The sequence below is a fragment of the Callithrix jacchus genome, chromosome 16 (genome assembly GCF_049354715.1).
Source record: "Callithrix jacchus isolate 240 chromosome 16, calJac240_pri, whole genome shotgun sequence".
NCBI classification, from domain to species: domain Eukaryota; kingdom Metazoa; phylum Chordata; class Mammalia; order Primates; family Cebidae; genus Callithrix; species Callithrix jacchus.
The window spans coordinates 55971973-55977076 of record NC_133517.1 but is presented as its reverse complement, the minus strand read 5'-3'; the positions used below and the strand labels follow the sequence as shown (position 1 = coordinate 55977076).

General features: G+C 53.3%; 1 pseudogene; it reads left to right on the top strand.

Annotated features, from left to right (window-relative positions):
- The first annotated feature begins 3585 nt into the window (after positions 1 to 3585).
- Positions 3586 to 4256, top strand: LOC144579846 (28S ribosomal RNA; annotated as a pseudogene).
- The last annotated feature ends 848 nt before the right edge of the window (positions 4257 to 5104 follow it).

Genomic DNA, 5104 nt, shown 5'->3' with positions numbered 1-5104 from the left:
GTCACTGCCTCCAGGGCTCCGCATGGCCTCTCCTGCATGTACTCAGTGCTGGGCTGGCTGCTCCCAGCTGGAGCTCCTGTCCTGAGCCACCCTCCACAGTCAGGCCCATCAGCTGCCCACAGGCCCAAGGCTGGTCCTCCTCTGTCAAGCCTGTGTCTGCAAAGCACGGTGATGCAGTGGGTGGGGGTGGACGTCAGAGGACAAACCAGGTGAGCAGGGAGGAGGATGGCTACATGCAGGCAGATGCCAGGCTGAGGACCCCTCAGCGAGGCTAGTGCTATAACAGCATGCACTGTAGAGGGACCAGGGGCCGGGGGTGCTACTGCCTGGCGGGCAGGGGTCTGGGGTCTCTCTGGAGGGTGAGGGCACTTCCAACTGGTGGGCAGGAGTCTTTGAGGGCTGGGCCATTGCCCCTCCAGAAGACAGTAGTTCCCTACCCATCCTGAGCAGGGGCCGTCTGCAGAGTTGGCCCTCTGTGTGCTGGGCACATCCAGGCCTAGTGTGGAGGTACAGTCAGTCCTGCTCTCTTGAGGGCCACATGCCACACGAAGGAATGCAGAGAAGTGGCAGAGCACCCGTCTCCCTCATGCCCCACTGCAGGTGTAGCCACGCCTGGTCCTCTCCTCCATGCTCAGCCCCATCCCCTTCTGCTCTGACCTGGCCCACGTCCCTCCTGCAGGCTCCTATTTCCCTGTGGTCTGGCCCTGCCATGCCCGCCTCGGCTGTCCTGAGCTGGGACATCAGGAGAGGCAGTGCCAGCCCCATGCCTTCCAGACCTGGCCAGCTCCTGCCCCTGCTCACAAGGCCCGTTGGTTCCTCCTCCCTTTCTTTCCCTCTGAGCAGTTTCTATGCCTCTTTCTGGCCCCTACGCCTCCCTTGGGGTCCTTGAGACTCTCAGCCCCACTCTTGGCTATACAGGCCCCTGCAGCTCTCCTGTCAGAACAGCAACTGAGACCCCTTCACGATTTCCCAAAAGGCACCAAACCTAAGTGGTTGCCAGGTTAAATCTTCCACTACTCAGTCACTTAACCTCTTCGAGTTTTGACAGGAGACACAGAGTTGCTTTTTGCGTTTTCCTTGCTCAAGGGCGACCTTGCACACAATTACTCAGAACAAATGGGGGGCCAGTAGCAGAAAGCACCTTTCACACCCACTGGGTGCCACCTTCCCCCTGCTGTGCTACTTCTCCAGGCACCCCGTGCACCCCTACTGTACCCAAACCTGCAGCTTTGCTTCCCTGGCCACAGCTCCCTGTGCCAGCACCTCAGTGGCAGAGGGGACACTGGTGCCTTGACCTGCATGGTATGGTGGCTCTTCTGGTGGGACTGTCCACAGGGAGGGTGTGTGGCCCTGGCCGAGCTGTCTGAAGCTCACTGGGACTGAAGGAGACTCAGTCATTTGGTCACTCAACAAACACTACCTGAGCACTTATTAAGGATCCGTGAGCCCTCCTTCTTGCTCAGGGAAGCTTGGAAGGGCAGCTGGCTTCAGCTTCATGTCCCAAATGCTTGCTCATAACTTCGGCCCAATGCTGGCAGTGGTAAGCACGGACAGTGGGACTTCCTGCTGCCCACTGCCGTCTTGATCTGTGTAGGCTGACTTTAGTCTAGTGGCGGGACCACCTCTCCTCCAAGCAGGGAGTGAATGGTGTGTGTGCATGTGTTTGCCCATGTGTGAGCAATTGTGAATGCTCATTTATACACAGTGCACTTCTCTTCGCAGATGTTCCAGATGTTCACTGTAGGGCCAAGCTGCCTACACAGACACTGAAAAGCAGGGCAGACGTCGACACAGCATGAGCCACCCACCAGGAGCACTCCCCAGGCATCAAGGGGACTCAGCTTAACATTCCAGAGCCCTCTTCATCATACTCTTCCTCATTGTCCTCACCATCACTCTACAAAAAGCTTTTGTGTCTCTCATCTCATTTTATTGGGTCCTCATAGCACCTGTGGGGCTAGCAGGGGAGGGTAGCACATGCATTTTACAGATGTGGACACTGGCACTGGACAGGGGAGACGACCCTGCCCACAGGCCGAGGGTGGACCTGGGCAGGTCAGGCTGTCAGGCTGAATGTGCAGGGGACAGGCACCTGTTGGTCCTTCAGGTACAGTCAGCACTTCACAGATGGGCACTGAGAATGACAGGCAGGTCAAGGAGGGCTTCCTGGAGCAGGTCCTGAGGAAGTGGCTTAGACCTAGCCAGCTTAGAGCCAAGACTTCTCTGGGCGTTGAGCAAATGCCCTGCATTCTCAGCCTGGGCTTGTCCTATGTAGCATGGGGCAGGCTGCCTCAGGCTTTGCCAAGGTCCTTTTTGCTCTGAGGCTTTGTGACTTTGGTTCGAGGTCCAGGCTCTTCCCTGGCCTATCAGCATTGACGTCTTTGGCAGGTGAGATGGCCGAGGGCCAGTGAGGGACTGGATTCTAGTAGTGGGGTTGGGGCAGTGGCAATTCGTGAGGAACACACACGGCCCAACCACGCCCACTACTCCTGTCAGATGTGCAGGCGAGGCCAGCAAACTGCAAAGGCTCGTGTGAGCCCAGACAGCGTACTGTGGAGCAGAGGAACCATCCCAGCTGAGCCCTGTTCAAATGACCGACTCAGGATTGTGAACACAGAAAGTCACTGCTTGAAGCTGCTTAGTCTTTGGCGTGATGGTTACACCGGGAAAGGAACTGACACACTTGATTCATCACCACCACTGCTTGGCTAATCCTTATGACAGGGACATCATACTCCGTATGGGGAAGTCCTTAAGAGAACAAACTTTGGAGACAGAGAAGGCTGGATCCAAAACTCTGCATCTCTTAACGTCCCTGAGGCTGATTTCTCATCTGAAAAATGAGATTACAAACATTAGATTCCAAACTCAGTGGTTTTTGTGATGATTAAACACATGAGTGATTTAAAGTCTGAGCACAGTCAGCATGCAGTGAACAGTATCTGAGGTTATCCCAGAAGCCAGGCAAAGGCACTTCTGACCTGGCTATGGTGAGGCTGGGGGAAGAGCGAGGAAGGGGAGGATCCCAGAATAGAACTAGGGAGAGGTGAGGGAGCTCAGGCACAGGGAGGGGGGCCTGGAGGCTGCTGGCCAGGAAGGGATTGCATCACAGCTCCTCAGGCCCCAAGCACCAAATATCATGCATGGTCGGCCAGGTCTGCAGAGAACCAGGCCACTGACATCTCTACAGGGAGGGCTACAATCTTAGTCCTGGCTAAGATTAGTTTTATTTTGTCTTTAAACTCTGCACATGAGAAGAGAAATGGGCAGAGGATGTCCTGGAGGCTGAACACCGCACTTGGAGGAGGGGATGGCTTTCACTGCCTGGTCTCCAGTGTGGCCAGGTCTCACTGGGCTTGGAACTGTGCACCTGCCTGCTCAGAAGGCATGGGGCAGAGGAGTGGCCACCTTCAGACCTCCAGGATCCAGGGAAGGGAGGCAGAGAGGGAAGGTAGAGGTTTGTTGAGAGAAATGGAGGAAGAAAATGGAACCACTGAGAGGGCAGGTGTGGAGAGAAGCTGCTGTCTGGGCGGAAGCTGAGGTGTGTCTATGGTGTTGAAGGCATGTCCATGGCGTTGGAGGTGTGTCCATGGTGTTGAAAAACTGTGAAAAAAAGATGGTGAACTATGCCTGGGTAGGGTGAAGCCAGAGGAAATTCTGATGGAGGTCCGTAGTGGTCCTGATGTGCAAATTGGTTGTCTGACCTGGGTATAGGGACGAAAGACTAATCGAACCATCTAGTAGCTGGTTCCCTCCGAAGTTTCCCTCAGGATAGCTGGCACTCTCGCAACCGTCCCATCCCCATGCAGTTTTATTTGGTAAAGTGAATGATTAGAGGTCTTGGGGCCGAAACAATCTCAACCTATTCTCAAACTTTAAATGGGTAAGAAGCCTGACTCACTGGCGTGGAGCCGGGCGTGGAATGCGAGTGCCTAGTGGGCCACTTTTGGTAAGCAGAACTGGCGCTGCGGGATGAACCGAACGCCAGGTTAAGGCACCCGATGCCAATGCTCTTCAGACCCTAGAAAAGGTGTTGGTTGATATAGACAGCAGGACGGTGGCCATGGAAGTCGGAATCCACTAAGGAGTGTGTAACAACTCACCTGCCAAATCAACTAGCCCTGAAAATGGGTGGCGCTGGAGCGTCTGGCCCATACCTGGCCGTCGCCGGCAGTCGAGATTTTTTTTTTTGATTTGGATCCAAGATGGCTGATCGCTAACAGCTCAGGATTGTAGCTCCCAGTGAAAGTGCAGAGAACAAGAGGATGCCACACTTTCAGACGAATTTTTGTTGCTCACGGACCAGGAGATTCCCTGTGGAGGAGCCCCACGGGTTGCCAGTGCGACTCTTGTGGCTGGCGTGGCGGTTTTGCTGGCGCCTCAGCACGGCGGCTCTTGGTGCAGAGCAAACGGGACTGGTTCCCCTTCTGACCAACGTTTGGAGCTCCGGGAAGGCAGAGTTGCCTATTATGGACTCAAGAAGGAAGCCAGACTGGAGATTCCCAGGCAGAAGACCACCATCAGTCTTAATGCCGCTGTTTTGGCTGGCGCAGTGGGTTGCTCAGATTCCAGTGCTGGGAATCAAGAAATTGGACGTCCACTCAGAAACCTAATTAGAAAGATGGTAATTGCAAAGATGACAGATGGATAAATTTATGACGAAGGGAAGAAACCAGCCTAGAAAGGCTGAGAATACCCCAAATCAGAATGCCTCTCCCTCTACAGGGGATTACAATTCCTCATCAGCAATGGAACAAGCCTGATGGAGAAGGACTGTGTTCCATTAACAGATGTAGGCTTCAGAAGGTGGATGATAAGAAACTTCTGGGAGTTAAAATAACTTGTTCTAACCCAATGTAAAGAAACTAAGAACTTTGAAAAAAGGTTTGATGAAATGCTGAAAAGAATAGACAATATAGAGAGGAATATAAGTGAATTAATGGAGTTGAAAAATACAACATGAGAACTTCGCAAAGTATGCACAAGTTTGAATAGCTGAATTGATCAAGCAGAAGAAAGGATATCAGAGGTCGAAGACCAACTTAATGAAATAAAATGTGAAGACAAGAATAGAGAAAAAAGGATTAAAAGGAATGAGCAAAGT